The sequence below is a fragment of the Symphalangus syndactylus genome, chromosome 6 (assembly GCF_028878055.3).
Source record: "Symphalangus syndactylus isolate Jambi chromosome 6, NHGRI_mSymSyn1-v2.1_pri, whole genome shotgun sequence".
NCBI classification, from domain to species: Eukaryota; Metazoa; Chordata; class Mammalia; order Primates; family Hylobatidae; genus Symphalangus; species Symphalangus syndactylus.
In genome coordinates this window covers 20,019,635-20,037,425 of record NC_072428.2, presented here as the reverse complement: position 1 = coordinate 20,037,425, position 17,791 = coordinate 20,019,635, and the positions used below count along the sequence as shown (strand labels likewise).

The window sequence follows — 17,791 nt, the reverse complement described above, 5'->3', positions numbered from 1 at the left end:
TGGGCAAGGGAGCTCTCTTGGGCCTCTTTTATAAGGGCACTAATCCCATTCATGAGGGCTCCACACTCATGACCTAATCACTCCTCATAGGTCCCACCTCCAAATACCATCACCTGGGGGTGAAGATTTCAACATATGAATTTGTGGGGGATGCATACACTCAGACCATAGTGCAAGTTGGGGACAAAAGCTCTGAGTGTCAGCAGGGTTGCACTGGCTTGGAAATGCTGTCTGTTTCCAGATCAGGCATTACAAACTGCATGATCTAGGGCTCACGTTGCATTAACAATGTTGTGTTTGGTCCATAGTGTTTCAAACTTGGAAAACTTGACATAAAAAATCTAGCCTTCTGGCTTTTCTTTAAAAATGTGCAGGCCCAACCATGCTGTTTCCACCTTTCTGCATTGCAGTAGTTGGCTGAGGCTGAGCCCTGGCTGCCCCCTGAAGACTGGTGTGAGCTTTCAAATCCCCACAGTTCCCACCACACACTGTTCCATCACAGTGGGCCCTCTCCACACATTTGTCACCTGTCTCATACTTGAGAATATTTATTAGTGCCCAATTCCCTCAGGGATCTAACAGGGTGAACTTAGGCCATAGTAGGTAACAGGCCTAAATACAGACACTTGGGATCCTGGCTTTCCAGCCATCCCCATACCATCTCCTCATGAGTACAAGCAAGTTTCAGGTGTAACGTGGGCATCTAATTTGTGATTTGTGGTTCTTGATCACTTTTATGGGCCAGCCACTGTTCTAAGAGTTTTGCATATATTAATTCATTTAATCCTCATAGGAACCCAATCATAATCCCAGTTTACAGATGGGAAAACTAGCACCCAGAGAAAACACTTGCTCACAGTCCATGGGTAATAGTTGCCGAGCCAGAATTTGAAGTCAGGAGCAAATGAGATCATTTTGCAAGGTTGCTCATGACCTAGTGTCTGGTTCATTATGGGGATTCAGTGGGTGCAAGCTTTATAATATTCATCTAGTCTTGCCAACTTCTGCTAACATGCTGCATGGCTGGGGATTAGTCCCAGCCAGATGTCCCATCACAAAAGTTAGGCGTTGAAGTGGATGACATTTGTGTTTAGAGAAATGATATGTCTCATTCTTTACAGTTCTAACTTGGGGTAAGTTTCTGAAAGCAAGTAAGAGAAGAGGAGAGGGACATTTGTGATCTCTCATGTATAGAAGACTAACAAATAGGCAGGTGGTCACACCTGAAGGCACGTCCCCTGACCCTTATTACATAATGCCATGGGCTGAATGTCCAAAATTCCTCTCCCAGCTCTGATTGGCCTGGCTCCTATGATGAGTGAAGTCCACCAGGGAAGATATTGTGGCCTCGTTTCTCATCCTCCTGTCCCCAGGAGTAACACAGAAGCAGCTAGTAACACAACAGCATTGTCCTCACATACACAGGCCTGCTTTGTTTCCCCACCACACAGAGCAGCCGCTGTAACAATGGCCCCGAATGACACTTTACCCTCCTTTCTCCAATGTTGCACTTGTTTTTTTAGTCTGGAATGGGCTAAACAATGGTTTCCTGCAGTGGGTATCAGCTTTTCATATTTTCTGCCTGCTTCTCTGTCAGTCTTCAGGCCCCAGGTCAGTGAGTGGTGAACCAGGCCCAGAGAGCTCTGGGCCCACTGGAACATCCCCTTCTCAGGAGGCTGGAAGGCCATGGTCATTCACCTCTCCCCAGCAAGGTGGCACCTGCCCTGGAAGAAGAAACCAGACCAGGTAACACAAGAGAGACAATGAGAGCTTGGGGCTAGGGGGTGGGGTTGCAGGGGATGGCTGAGTATCCAGCCCAAGGAGGATGGGTTTCTGGCTTCAAGACATCCTGTTTTCTGAAGAGCCACTATTTGCTGTTAAATAAATAATGAAAAGCAACAGAGGTCAAGTTCAGCAGCCTCCCAGTTAGGAAAATACCTTCTGTCTGTCTGGCCCTGTTCAGTGCCTCTGATATCTCTGGGTGACCAGGGTCTTCATGGCCCATGTAGATTTATTGAGGTGACTGTTGCCTTAATAATAGCTGCTAGTACTAAGCTCTTTCTCTATGTATTGCATATGTATACCTATTACTGTATGTCTCTCATTGAATGAATAGTAATGATAGCAAACCCTTATACAACGTGCCTCAGATTCTTGCTTCATTCAAACCCAGGCAGTCGGGTTCTAGAATCTGTGCTTTTCATCATCATGCCCCTTGTAAAGCATTTTTTTTTTTTACAACATCCTGCTAATAAACCATGGTCATCACAATATTTCACTTTGAGAGGCAATGATGTATGATGATAGCTATGTGTATTGTGAGTCCTTTGCCCTGTGCCGGGTAGCATGCTAACTGGTTTGCAGCTATTTCATCAGATAGATACTTTATAATCTCTATTTTATGGATGAGGAAATTGAAGTACGGAGAATTTAAGTCATTCACCCGGGGTCACACAGTTGTTAAATGGCAGAGCCTGGATTTGAATTCAGTTTTCTCTTGAGTATTATGGGAATCTTAGGCCCGCCCAGCCCTGCTGGTCTGGAGTTATTCTGCTTCTCTAGGTCATGGGGTATAGAGAGTGACATTCAGTTTCTGGCTTCATAGAACATCTGCACTCAAGTTGACAGCTTAAGGAATTTTTTTGTTTGTTTGTTTTAAATGATTTTTCTATTGGCATCAGCTTTTGTCTTGCTTGAAGAAGATGGCATTGCTCAATGATGACAGTGAAGGAATTTGAAAGGATAAGAATTGCTCAATGAGTGGCATCTCTTTTTTGGCCAGAGACCAGGCTAAGTTGCCTCATATGTAGGAGAACATATGTCAAATACACAGGACTCACGGTATATTATGGAAGCAAACTTTATTTTTGCCTATCATTGTCCCTGATTTTTTTCAGTGGGTCCTCACTCTTCCCTTGCCCTGGGATGAAAATTAAGGTAGGTCCACATCTCTTCTGGGCCCCCTTCAGGAATCAAAAGTTCTTCAGTCACTTTAGTTCCAGCACAGCCTCATTCAGCAATTGGGATGTCCAGTCCCAGGGAATCTGCCAGATCTTCAACTTTGGTTCCCAGTGGAGACTTTTCTCCCTCCTCCAGTGGGGCCTGCAGCTTGGAAAGGGGCTTCTCATTTCCCATGTTAAGCTTCCATCCTTCTCTCCTCTGGCTTACTGACGATTCTGACTCCTGGCAGGGGAAAGGGGAAAAGAGAAGAGGCAGGAAAGGAGCTGGAAGTCCTTACTTGGTTAATGCTGTGGCAAGCTGGCATTTCACTGGCAGGTTCTGGTGGGTGTATAAACCTAGTTCTTTCTCTCTAGGCACAATCTTGTGGATACTTCAGAGAGCACCATTATTTCTCATCTTTGGGGATCTCTGAGTTGCTGGTCCCTTGAAGTTGGTTGCCTAATAAGACTCCTTCCTTAGTTCCCTGACATCTAAGCAGTGCCGTATTAGTTTGCTGGGGCTGCCATGACAAAATATCACAGACTGAGGGGCTTAAACCAGCAGTCCCCAATTTTTTTGGTACCAGAGACCAGTTTTGTAGATGACACTTTTTTCCACAGACCGGGGTGGGGATGGTTTCAGGATGATTCAAGTGCATTACATTTATTGAGAACCTTATTTCTATTATTATTACATTGTAATATATAATGAAATAATTATACAATTCACCACAGCGTAGAATCAGTGGGAGCCCTAAACTTGTTTTCCTGCAACTAGACAGTCCTATATGGGGGTGATGGGAAACAGTGACAGATCATCAGGCATTAGATTCTCATAAGGAGCATGCAACCTAGACCCCTCACATGCGCAGTTCACAATAGAGTTTGTGCTCCTATGAGAATCTGATGCTGCCACTGATCTGACAGGAGGCGGAGCTCAGGTGGTAATGTGAATGATTGGGAGCAGCTGTAAATATGGATGAAGCTTCGTGCTCTCTCTGTCCCTGCTGTGTGGCCTGGTTCCTAACAGGCCACAGACCAGTACTGGTCCATGGCCCAGGAGTTGGGGGCCCCTGGCTTAAACAACAGAACTTAATTTTCTCCCAGTTCTGGAGGCTAAAAGTCCAAGATCAAGGTGTTGGTAGGTTTGTTTTCTCCTGAGGTCTCTGTCCTTGGCTTGTGGATGGCCACCTTCTCACTGAGTTCTCACATGGTCTTTCCTCTGTGTGTGCATTCCTGGTGTCCCGTGGCATGTGCAAATGTCCTCTTCTTATAAGGACACCAGTCAGAGAGGATTAAGGCCTACCCTAAGGGGCTCACTTTAACTTAATCACACTTTTTAAAGGTCCTGCTTCCAAATGCAGTCACATTCTGAGGTCCTGGGGGTTAGGGCTTCATCATATAAATTTTGGGAGGATAGTTGAGGCCACAACAAGTGCTGTCAGCTTTTTTCTGAAGGTAAATTTCCATTCCTCCTGGTGGTCCTTGTCAGAAGGACCTACACATCCCACAGGTTGGCCACGGTACATCTCTGGCTTATGGAAAATACTCAAGTTTCACTATCCCAGGAAATCCAAAGCTACCACGTTCTCTTCACTCCAGCTGATCACTCCATCTCTCTTGTATTTTGGGATTCGCAGACATGATTCAGACATCAGCCCTCAGTGACAGTCAACCTCCAGGGACACAGCATCTTGGAGGCCACTCTTGGAGGGTGGGTAGTGGGCAATTGGGACTTGGAGTGCTCCTATCGCCTTCTCCAAAATTCCTCCTCTACACCACCAACTGTTCTTCTCACCCAGCCGTCTTTGTGGGCTGGAGATGGTCAGTTAAGAGGGAAACCAGCTTCATGCCACTTCTTTTGTCAGCCCTGCATGATGGTCTCAGTGTCGCAGCTCACTTTGAAACATGTCCTTTGTCCTTGGCAATACCCGAACTAAGACCATAGTCATTTTCCCACTACACAAACAACGTCTCATTTAGTTTTCATAAAGAACCCTAGGAGTTCTTCTACATATAGAAGAGGCATCTGGAGCTCAGAAATGTTAACGAATTCACCCAAAAGAGATTATTCAGCGAGTGGCGGGGAGGGGAGTAGAGATTCAAGCTTTAACCCACTTCATTATTTACTTCTCTGGGCCTTCGTCATCTAGGCTTCTTAGAGCTTTTACCTACTGGAGTTTGGTCTGTGCTGGTAAAACGTTTTCTTCTTAGCAGAAAGCTATAAAAGTAAACAACAGCAACAACAACAAACACTTCATTGCTGCTTGCACCACTTGTGATGCAGGGGCTGGCAACAGGAGTGACAGGTGCATCAGAAGCTTTCTTAGGTATGTTGTGAGATGAGCTCTGTGTACCCAGGAAAGTTCTTTGACTACTTGGAAGTCCTCCATCCCTGCCCCACGATAATTTAATCAGCAGAATAATGAAGTACAAGTGAAATATCTTTTTTTTTTTTGTAGAAATGCATAAAAACAATTCTTTGAGTCTATTTTGTGTTGCTTTAAAGGAATACCTGAGACTGGGTAATTTTTAAAGAAAAGAGGTTTATTTGGCTCACCTTTCTGCAGGCTGCACAAGCATGGCACTTGCTTCTGCTCAGCTTTTGGTGAGGCCTCAGGGAGCTTTTACTCATGGCACAAAGTGAGGGGGGAGCATGTCACACGGCGAGAAAGAGTGCAAGAGAGTGCCAGGCTCTTTTTCAACGACCAGCTTTCTTGTGAACTTACAGGGTGAGAACTCACTCCATTATCACCAGGGCAGCACCAAGTCATTCATGAAAGGTCTGCCCCCATGACCCAAACATGTCCCACTAGACCCCACCTCCAATGCTGGCAATCGCATTTCTACATGACATTTGGAGGAGACAAACATTCAAACTATATCAGCAATATTGCATTCTGAGAAGTTTATTCAAGGCAGAAGGGGCCATATCATCTCACCTTCTAGCTCCCAGGAGGTACTTAACCTAAAGAGGACTTCCGAATATAAAACTATTTAAAAAAAAAAAAAACCTCTTTTTTGTTTAGATTTTTAATTACTTTCTTTACAAATAAAAAATCCCAAGCCTGTCATTGCCCATTCTTCCTTAGGAAAGGGAAAGCTACCTATGGGCCTGGCAGTGGTTCAGAGGCTGCCTGCCAAGGCTGTGTCAGGTTCATCTGGCAGCCGTGCAGAGCTGGGCTGGGCTGGGCTGGGCTGGGCTGAAGTTGGGGCCCAGAGCACAGGCCTGGGATGGGCTGGAGCTGCAGCTGCCTCCATCCAGGGAGGAAGGGGAGGATGATATTTCTGTTCACTCCCTCAGCAATTATTCAACAAACATTTATTGTGCCCAAGACTTTTGTGGGCTCTCTGCCAGGAAAAGGCAGGTCATTGAATGGGCCCTGGGAAAAATGATGTCTGAGCTTCTCTCCAGTTCTCAGAGAAAGGTAAAGCACTGGAAGCGGGTGGTTCAGGGAGAGGGTGTGGAGGAATGGAAAAGCATGGTGTGCTTGGAGACCTATGGATGATTTTGAACTGCTCAAGCACAGACCAGGGGTCAAGGGAGGGCAGGGGTCAGAAGAGGGAGGGGGAAGAAGGTGGAGGAGCTGCCAGATTGGAACTTGGTAGGCAGATTGGGCCCTGGCAGGGCCACAGAAGGGTCTGAAGCAGAGTTGTGACCAGAGTGGGTTTGTCTTTTAGAGGGAACTCTGAGGCAGGACGGGGACACACTTGAGCATCAGAGGCGTCAAGGCTCAGGGAGAGGGGTGAGGGAAGATGAAGGGCAGAACCGAAGCCCTGGCTGAGATCATGGGAATGGGGAGGGGTTAAGCTGGAGAGAGTGGCAGCCAACTGAGGGAGGGGTCGGTCTAGAATGTCTTTCAGGTTTCCGACTTGAACCACAGAAGGGATGCTATGCCATGATGGGTCAGTGTGTGTGTAGGGGGCCGAGGACCCTTCCCAGCTGGGGGAAGTGGGGCATGGGGGGTCAGGGGGTTGTCCTTTCTTTTAATAAACATACAGAGGGGCTGCCCTGAGCTGCATGCTGGGAGAGGAGAGCAGAGGGGACACCTTCCATTCCTCACAGAGCCCTTGGGCCAATGAAGGAGCAATTCAAATGCAATGGAGCAGGAAGACCCTAAGAGAGAATTGGAAAATGACTGGGAAAATTTGAATGTAGACCAAGAATTCAGTGATATTAGAGAATTATTAATTTTTTAAGGTGTGATGAAAGTATTGTGTTTTAAGTGGGAGAATACCCCCTCATCTTTTTTTCTTTTGGGGAGATGCAAGCTGGAATATTTAGGAGTGAAATGTCATGATGTCTGTAATTTGCTTGGAAACAAATAAATACAGAGAGAGAGGAGAGACAGAAAGAGAATGAGCAAATATGGCAAAACGTTACCAATTGTTGGGAGTATATGGGAGTTTACTGTACTATTATTGCACTATACTTTTGGCTTTTGGCTTTTGTGTGTGAAATATTTTGTAGTAAAAACTGTAAAATATAAAGTAGCAAGTGCATTGATGGGAGGTAAGGGTGCCATAGGAACACAATGAAGGGCCTCTAATCAGAATTTGATGCATGAGGGATGCTTCTAAAGAAAACAGCATCTAAGACCTGAGGAAGAGTGATCCTTGAAGGGGGGATGGGGAAGAATTTTGGGGAGAATGTACTAGGCAGAGAGGGAACCGCCTGTGTGTAGGCCTGTTGGCCTGTCTTGCTAGAGGAACAAAAAGACATTTAACGTGAGTGTCAAATGTGAAGCAGAGTCGCCAAGAGATGGGAAGAGAAAGGTAGGCAGGTCCCATAGAGTCTTATAAGGAGTATGGGGGAGTTTGGACTCTGTCCCAACCACAGCATAACTAGGGGGGCTTCATTTCAGAAAGATGCTGGCTCAGCTGGGTTTGGGGTCTCACACCTCTTATCCCAGCACTTTGGGAGGCCAAGGCAGGCAGATCACCTGAGCTCAGGAGTTCGAGACCAGCCTAGGCAACATGGCGAAACCCCATCTCTACTAAACATACAAAAAATTAGCTGGGCATGGTGGCGGGCACCTGTAATCCCAGCTACTTGGGAGGCTGAGGCAAGAGAATCACTTGAGCCTGGGAGGTGGAGCTTGCAGTGAGGTGGAGCTTGCAGTGCACTGCACTCCAGCCTGGGTGACAGAGCGAGACTCCGTCCCAAATAAAAATAAAAAAGAAAGATGCTGGCTCACGTGTGTGCAGTTGCTAGGATCTGGCAGCCCCTGTTTTAAGCACTTTGCCTAATCCTCACCATGCCTTTATCAAGTATGTGCAGATTAGCACCCCTATTTAAGAGAGAAGCCAGCCAAGGCACAGAAGAGTGAAGTCACCTGCTCAAGGTCACGTATCTGGAGAAGTCAGGACTCGAGCCCAGGCATCCTGGCTCCAGAGCCCACGCTGCCCTAATCGCAAGGCAGCACTGAGTTTAGTCTCTCTGTGTGGAGAAGGAAGTGGAGGGAAGCAGGACTCTTCCTCAAGACAGGAAGACAGCTTAGGAAGCAACCGTACACATCCAGACTCAAGGTGTTGGTGACTTGAACTAAAACAATGACAGTGGTGATGGAGGGAAACAGATGTAACAGAAAGTTATTTTGGAGTGAAATCAATAGGACTTGGTACTTGAACAGTTGTGTCAGGGAAGTCAAAGACAATGCCCAATCCATACCCCACTGAACACCTAGCTCTGTGCCTTCTTGGCAAGAGAAAAGGGCTAGAGTAAGAGAATGTGGAGATACCTTGCTCATAAAAAAATTGAGAAGACATTATCAGACCCATAACATCCCCTTCAACTGTGAGGAGCAGCCTGTTGTCCACCCAACTTACGTATCTCTTTCCTGGCTTCCGCTAATCCTCACTTTTGGTGCAACTTGCCATTTTCACTGTTTGAATTTTGTAATCTGCACCTGTTGTAAAATAGAGATCGTTCCTTTATCCTGACTTGACTGGCAAAACAGAGCCAAACCACAGCTCCTGGTCCCTTCCCTAATTGTCTCTCTACTCACTCACCTGCCATTAGCCTTGAGTGATGTGACGTATGCACCTGTCTGTATTTCACAAGAAGCCCTTGATCCTTGGGCCTCTTCAGAGGGCTTAACCAGAATGAAAAATTCAACAAATATTGAAAAAACAGTAGAACGAACAATACATGGTCATGTCCCTCTAATGCTTATTGATTTTTAAGATCTTCTCAGGCATGAAAACAAGATTCACTGCTAGCAATCCAACATTGGATTTCTGTTAACTGAAAGAATAGCTTATTGATCAGGGTGGGATGTCCAGCAGGGCAGGAGCAGGCCTATGTCTGCCCCACCAGCTAATCAACCCCAATTCAACCCTAAGAGGTGGAGCTCAGCTGGGTGAGAGCTGCACTCACTTGAAATGAGGGACACTGTGGCCCAGGAGGGTCCTCGCAGCATCCTCAGAAGAGACAGAGGCCATTCCTCAGTTATATACCAACTCTCTGGGGACCTCATCGTTTTCTTGCTAAAGGCCTCAAGAATTCCTCATTTTTTTTTTCTGTGTCAAAAATAATATAACTACTACATGAATTCATGTATGGAGGACATGGGTCTGCAGAATAAAATGAGTTCATCTACATATATTCCTGCCTTCCATTCCTCTGTCTCAAGGAATTGTTCATTTAACAACAGATTCAGCTGTTATTCTGTGCTGTTTGAAGGCTGGCAATACAGCCATTCACCATATGCCAAATGGCAAAAATCCCTGCTCTCATGGAGCTTTTATTTTAGGGGATATTGTGAACAGTTTGGTGAGGAGCCTTCCAATCCATATATGTATTAATACAAACAGGTTTGTGCTGTACATCTGATTCTGTGGCTGGCTTTTTTCACTGACCATATGTCTTGGAGCTCATTGTGTGTCAGCATAAATGGTCCTTCCTCATGCTTTAATATTTGCATAATGGTTCTCTGCGGGGATAAACCCCTGCTAGTAAACATACAGTTCTAATTTTTGTTTTCACAAATAGTGTTGCAGCGAACTTCCTTTTGCATGGACTGTTGTACACACACAATTTTGGACACTTACTAAGCCATGATATATAAATTAATTACCCTCTCTGTGCCTCAGTTTCCTCATCTGTACATTGAAAGTAATGATAATAATCTTCCTCTAGCCATCAGGGAAAAGCAAATGAAAACCATGATGAGACATACTTTACACTCACTGGGATGGATATAATTTTTAAAAACAGATGACAAGTGTGGGAGAAGACGTGGAGAAATTGGAATCCTCATGCACTGCTGGTGGGAATATAAAATGATGCAGCTGCTTTGTAAACAGTCCGGGCGTTCCTCAAAAGGTTAACACAGAGTTACAATTTAACCCAGCAATTCCACTCATAGGTATATACTCAAGAGAAATAAAAGCACATGTTGCCACAAAAATTTGTTTAGAAATGTTCATAGCAGCATTATTCATAATAGCCAAAAGGTGGAAACAACCCAACTGTTCATCAACTAATGAAGAGATAAACAAAATTTGGCATATTCACACACAGGAATATTATGTCACATTAAAAAGATATGAAGTACTGATACAGGATCCAACATGGATGACCTTTGAAACATTATGCTAAGTGCAAGAAGTCAGTCATAAAAAGCTGCATATTATATGATTCCATTTATATGAAATGTCCAGAATTGCCAAATGTATAATGACAGAAAGTAGATAAGCGGTTTTTAGGGGCTGGGGTTGAGTGGGAAGGGAGGAAATGGAGAGTGACTGTTAATGGGTATGAAGTTTCCTTTTTGGGGTGATAAAAATGTTCTAAAATTTGCTGTGGTGATGGTTGCACCTATCTGTGAATATACTAAAAGCCATTGAATTGTACACTTTAAATGGTTGAATTGTATGGTAGGTTCTGTGGTCTGAATATTTACGTCCCCCTGAAATTCATCTATTGAAACCTAATTACTAATGTGATGAGGTTTTGGAGGTGATTAAGTCATAAGGGTGGGGCCCTCCTGAATGAGATTTTTGCCATTACTTAAAAGGCTGGAGAGAGACCCCTCACCCCTTCCACAGTGAGGATACAGCAAGAAGGCACCGTCTATAAACCAGAAAGTGGGCCCTCAATAGACACTGAATCTGCCAGTGCTTTGATCTAGGACTTCCCAGCCTCCAAAACTGTAGGAAACAAATTTCTGTTGTTGATAAGCCATTTAGTTTATGGTGTTTGTTATAGCAGTTTAAATGGACTGAGTTAGTATATGAATTATATTTCAATAAAGCTGTTATTAAATAAAGTAAGATTGCTGTGAGGACTGAATGAATTACATAAGGTATGTAGAAAGGTGCTGGCACTTTGTCTTTTGGGGCCTAGCTTATGTCACTTAGCCAGGAATCTCCTTGCAAGCGACAGGATCTCATTCTTTTTTATGGCTGAATAGTACTCCATTATGTATATGTACCATATTTTCTTTTTTTAATTATTATACTTTAAGTTCTAGGGTACATGTGCACAAAGTGCAGGTTTGATACATAGGTACACATGTGCCATGTTGGTTTGCTGCACCCATCAACTCATCATTTACATTAGGTATTTCTTCTATCCCTCCCCCAGCCCCCCATCCTGGTGTGTGATGTTCCCTGCCCTGTGTCCAAGTGATCTCATTGTTCAATTCCCACCGATGATTAAGAACATGTGGTGTTTGGTTTTCTGTCCTTGTGATAGTTTGCTGAGCATGATGGTTTCCAGCTTCATCCATGTCCCTGCAAAGGACGTGAACTCATCCTTTTTTATGGCTGCATAGTATTCCATGGTATATATATGCCACATTTTCTTAATCCAGTCTGTCATTGATGGACATTTGGGTTGGTCCCAAGTCTTTGCTTTGTGAGTAGTGGGTGCTGGCACTTTGAATCCATGTACCTACTACCTTCGTTGTTGCTTCCAGGGGATGGATTTCTAGAAGCAGAATTGCTGAGCAAAAGGGGAGGTTCATTATTATTATTTTTTAATCATCTTGCAAAGTTGCCTTCTAATAAAGGCTTTACCAATGCACCCTCCAAGAAGCAGTGCATGAGGATACCAGGTTTTTTCTGTTTCCTTTTCCTTTTCAAAGCAACCACCACCAAAAAAGTCTGAAAGAATACGCACAAGTGTTCACAGCGATTTCTGTGGGCGATGGGATCAGGTGTGAACTTCCTTTTCCTTTTCTTGTATTGCTTATCTCTATTTTCTCAAAGTGCTAAAAAAGAACATGTAATAATTGTGTAATGTTTAAAAAATAAAAGTACCCCCCACATTTCCCTTTGCTACGTCCAGGGCAAGAAGAGAGGGACAGTTTATTTCTAGAGTTTTCTCCTTGGAGTGAGGAAATTTTTCTTGAAATCCCTTTCTCTTCCTTCCAGCAAACTTTCCCCCACAGGCACACTGTGTGTCTCATTGGCCCAATCTAGGTCACTTACCTATTTGGGAACCAATCATTGGCAAGGTGAATGGAATTCCCTCTAGGTCTATCCCTGGGGTTTGTGCTGGAGGTGGGTCATTGTCCTCTGAGGAGGAACATTTCCTGAGCAAAACTGGGATTTTATTAGGAAGAAAGAGGGGAAATTGATGTTGTGGAGTTGGAAGGAAGAACCAATGTGTCCAGCACTGGTAGAGACTCAAACATGCAATTGTGAAACTCAGTAGTCTGTTTTTAGCTGCTGCGCTGTTCTGTGTCTTTGTCAAGACTTCCATTGTTAGAAATTGATTATTGAGGATGGAGAATATAAGTAATCCACATCTGGTCTTTCTCTCTATCTTCAGGCCGCAATCCTCAAAGAAAGGGGATTTGAAAGTTTGGTTTGGGCAGGTTTTTAGAAGTGAAGTCGTTGATTTTTGAAATGCCACGGTCTCCACTAGATAATTTCTACCTTGCTGTCTCTAGCCTGGAAGAGTGCCATTACACATTCCCCCTGGGTCTCTCAGGAAAGGTCCCTTTGGGATGGTCTCCTCCTGGCAGCTTATAGGACTAACTTGATTAATAGTATTGCATTTTAGATTTGGAGGACTTTGGAAGGACCTGCTTGACCGCCCTTCATGGGAATCACATTTTTAGCTGATGTGATAGATTGAGGTATTGTTCAGTAAATCTTCACTCACTTCCCTTCCACCTTGGGACACAGTACACTTCCTGAGTCACTGACTCTGGGCTTGGGCATTGACTTGTTCTGGTCAACGGAATGTGATCAGATGTGACTCTATCAGGGGCTTTAAATAATGCTTGCACTCTTTGGCTTGGCCTTCTGCTATTCTGACAGCCAAGAGAAGAGCATAACTTGGGTAGCCACTGCCCTTTCTCCCTGTGCTCCAGAATTAGTCACATGGAACAGACACAAACCTGAACTAAGGCAGAATTGCCCTAGTCAACCTGCAGATCTGTAAGTGAGAAAAAGAAAGGCTTATTTTCCTCAGTCACAAAGTTTTTATTTTGCAGCAGTATTGCAGCAATAGTAGACTGATACAGGTGAAATTTGGCGACATTCAGAAAAGTGTATGGACAGTGTAGACACATTAGATAAGCTGTGAGAATATGTCTCATCAAAGCAGCTCCTGGAATAACAAGTGTTAAGTATGGCTTAGGGAGGGAATGACTTGGAGTTGTTTTGGTGAGTTTCTTGGAGCAGCCTAAATTCTAAGAACTTTCTATAAACTGTTTTCTGACCTATTCTCACCAAAACAAGCATCAAGGCCAAGAAATTTCTAAACCATGTGTTTCATCATCAATATGCAAATGTAGAGTAATGTAGAAGAAAGAGCACTAGACATGGTGAGGTTTTGGACCACAGCTGTGTACCAGTTTAGCTCACGTCTAGTCTGTGGCTTCAGGCATGTCATTTAATTTCTCTCACCTGCAAATTAGGGGTAATTTTAAGAATAAAATTATCAGGCATATCTATGGTTTTCAAACTGTACATTTGGTGATGGGATTTTTTTCAAAGAAAATCAACATGTAAACCTGAGAACTGAATATCACAGTCAGTTTAAACATTCCTTATTTGGAACCAAGTCTTTTACTGTTGGTGGTAGTGAACATGATGGTGGTGATGGTAATGGGGATGATGGTGGTGGTGGTAGTGGGGATGATGGTGGTGGTGGTAGTGGGGATGATGGTTGTGGTAGTGGGGATGATGGGTGGTGGTGGTAGTGGGGATGATGGTGGTGGTGGTAGTGGGGATGATGGTGGTGGTGGTAGTGGGGATGATGATGGTGATGGTAGTGGGGATGATGGTGGTGGTGGTAGTGGGGATGATGGTGGTGGTTGTAGTGGGGATGATGGTGGTGGTGGTAGTGGGGATGATGGTGGTGGTGGTAGTGGGGATGATGGTGGTGGTTGTAGTGGGGATGATGATGGTGATGGTAGTGGGGATGATGGTGGTGGTGGTAGTGGGGATGATGGTGGTGGTTGTAGTGGGGATGATGGTGGTGGTGGTAGTGGGGATGATGATGGTGATGGTAGTGGGGATGATGGTGGTGATGGTAGTGGGGATGATGGTTGTGGTAGTGGGGATGATGGGTGGTGGTGGTAGTGGGGATGATGGTGGTGATGGTAGTGGGGATGATGGTGGTGATGGTAGTGGGGATGATGGTTGTGGTAGTGGGGATGATGGGTGGTGGTGGTAGTGGGGATGATGGTGGTGGTGGTAGTGGGGATGATGGGTGGTGGTGGTAGTGGGGATGATGGTGGTGGTGGTAGTGGGGATGATGGGTGGTGATGGTAGTGGGGATGATGGTTGTGGTAGTGGGGATGATGGGTGGTGGTGGTAGTGGGGATGATGGTGGTGGTGGTAGTGGGGATGATGGTGGTGGTGGTAGTGGGGATGATGGTGGTGGTGGTAGTGGGGATGATGGTGGTGGTGGTAGTGGGGATGATGATGGTGATGGTAGTGGGGATGATGGTGGTGGTGGTAGTGGGGATGATGGTGGTGGTGGTAGTGGGGATGGTGGTGGTGGTAGTGGGGATGATGATGGTGATGGTAGTGGGGATGATGGTGGTGGTGGTAGTGGGGATGATGGTGGTGGTAGTGGGGATAATGGGTGGTGGTGGTGGGGATGATGGTGGTGGTGGTAGTGGGGATGATGGTGGTGGTGGTGGTGGGGATGATCGTGGTGGTGGTGGTGGGGATGGTGGTGGTGGTAGTGGGGATGATGGTGGTGGTGGTGGTGGGGATGATGGTGGTGGTGGTGGTGGGGATGGTGGTGGTGGTGGGGATGATGGTGGTGGTGGTGGTGGGGATGATGGGTGGTGGTGGTGGTGGGGATGATGGTGGTGGTGGTGGTGGGGATGATGGGTGGTGGTGGTGGTGGGGATGATGGTGGTGGTGGTGGTGGGGATGATGGGTGGTGGTGGTGGTGGGGATGATGGGTGGTGGTGGTGGTGGGGATGATGGGTGGTGGTGGTGGTGGGGATGATGGTGGTGGTGGTGGTGGGGATGATGGGTGGTGGTGGTGGTGGGGATGATGGTGGTGGTGGTGGTGGGGATGATGGGTGGTGGTGGTGGTGGGGATGATGGTGGTGGTGGTAGTGGGGATGATGGTGGTGGTGGTAGTGGGAATGATGGGTGGTGGTAGTGGGGATGATGATGGTGGTGGTGGTATATGATTTCAAAGTCTCCGAAAATGTTTCCTTGTCTTCTCTTTCTTCCAGATCCCTCTCACTGGCTGTAATCTGAAAGCCACAATTAAAGATTCTGTGTGTGTGTTTAGGCACACTTCTAAGATTAAAGGGATGAAGAGACTCACCCATACTCAACAAGTCTACCATAATGATAACACAGTCACTTTTACAGTTCTATGATGTCTCAAAGTGTCTGTACATCACCCATGATTATCCTGTTAGTTATGTGGCAATTCTTTGACTCCATGTCAAAGAATGACTCCATCATCCCCACTACCACCACCACCATCATCCCCACTACCACCAGCACCATCACTATTAGAGCAGAACAATTTACCATCCTGACCTGGAAGCCTGTTGTGTCCTCTCAAAAGAACATATCATCAATCTGTGGCTTAACATAATGCTGGGCTTCTTTACTCATATGTGCTGCAAATGGTAACCCAATTTACTCTGTCCCCAAGGGTATTCTGGGTTCACAACTCTGTCTGGCAGTGAATAACGATAAGTACAATCAGTTGTTGCAAAAATAGATTTTACCGTTAGATCAAAACTTGGCAGCAAGCCCATCAAGAACTCCTGTGTGTCCAGCCCACTGCTTTAGAACTACTGCCTTAAGTATATTTCTGCTTTGAAACTCACTCCCCTGATCCTTAGGAGCTGTTTACACTTTAATAAGAATGAGCCCATTAGAGTCCACCCAGAGAGCATTTAATGGGGGCGAAGTAGAGCCTCTTAGTTTGAATTCACTGAGGGGCAGACCCTGAGACAAGGATACAAATGCAAGTAATTTATTTGGAAGGTTACTGTTACACACTAAGGAAGTTAGGTGGGCAAGGGAAAGAGCCAATAAAAGATGAATTGTCAAGAAAATTACCCATGTGGGTGACTGAAGCTAAATCCTACCAGGGGACTCCCAGAACCAGCATGGAACATGCACCCCAGAGTTCTCCCACCCAAGAGGAAAAGGACTTGCAATATTTATACAGCAACTTCCTCAGTCACTGGTTAAGAATGTTCCCAGGGGCTGGGTGCGGTAGCTCACGCTTGTAATCCCAGCACTTTGGGAGGCCGAGGTGGGCAGATCACAAGGTCAGAAGATTGAGACCATCCTGGCGAACATGGTGAAACCCCGTCTCTACTAAAAATACAAAAATTAGCTGGGCATGGTGGCGTGTGCCTGTGATCCCAGCTACTCGGGAGGCCAAGGCAAGAGAATCGCTTGAACCAGGGAGTCAGAGGTTGCAGTGAGCCGAGATCACGCCACTGCACTCTGCCTGGTGACAGAGTGAGACTCCATCTCCAAAAAAAAAAGAATGTTCCCAGGAACATCAATCCTGAATTTTCTGGCCTTCCATGTGCATGAGCATAATGCACCCCATAGCATCAATTACAGGGAGAATGGGAGGAAAGAAGAGCTTGGGAATGCAGCAATTGAGTTTAGGGAAGGAAAGGATGTCAAGGGTATTCAAAGTTTCTTAATTCTCATTTTGTTCAGTGCTAGTCCCATTCTAAGGTGTGGCTGCTTGGCCTAGCAGTTTTTAGTAAAAACCTTAAAGAGGTAGAAGAAGAAATACCACTTCTTGGTGACATATCTAGCACCAACACGACATTTTCACAACTTCAGGCAAGCATCCCTGGCTTGGATGGGGCAGAGCGGGGGGGAGCAAATGTCTTAGTGGAGAGGGCTATTGCTTGGCTCCTAATGGGCCCAGCCAAAGAAGCAAAGGCCTCCCTGCTTGGCCCCCTCTTGAGTTGGTAGGCTATGCTGGGTTGAATTTTATATTAGCTTAACAAACCATCTGAAGTTATGGTAAAAAAATTGGGGAGGTTTACTACTTTTATGAAAACTCTAAGACATTAAGCACTAATGCTCTATGTATGGGTTACCTAGTTCAAGATGTCACTTTTTTTTCTGGGCTGAGGAGAAATGGGGTCTTTGGAAAAAGGTAGATATGGCAGTCTCCTGGCATAGTAAGATCTTTTCACACAGGGGCTTTTGCTGAATGTTTTGCTTTTTTACTCTGAGAGCTTTTAGTGGTGGATGGTGTTGGAATTTTGGATGTCTATCTATCTTTCTCCTCTCTGAGCTCTAGCCAATTGAGGTATAGATTTAAGGAGTTCAAAGTATCAACTTATGAATAACAAAAGCTTGGAGACCATCTGAATGTTTGGTAATGTGGGAAAGGTTAAATGTTAATATATTATGGTAAATCCATA

At 45.3% G+C, this 17,791-nt stretch overlaps 1 protein-coding gene across 3 annotated transcripts in view; it reads left to right on the top strand.

The window, feature by feature from the left end:
* Positions 1 to 17,791, top strand: part of PRR5L (proline rich 5 like) — a 178,039-nt gene that overhangs the window by 5,197 nt on the left and 155,051 nt on the right. For all 3 annotated transcript variants that reach the window (XM_063640994.1, XM_055281899.2, XM_063640993.1), the window contains exon 2: positions 1,598 to 1,746. The gene's annotated coding sequence lies outside the window, so the exon portion shown is untranslated. The remainder of the gene's footprint in view (positions 1 to 1,597; positions 1,747 to 17,791) is intronic.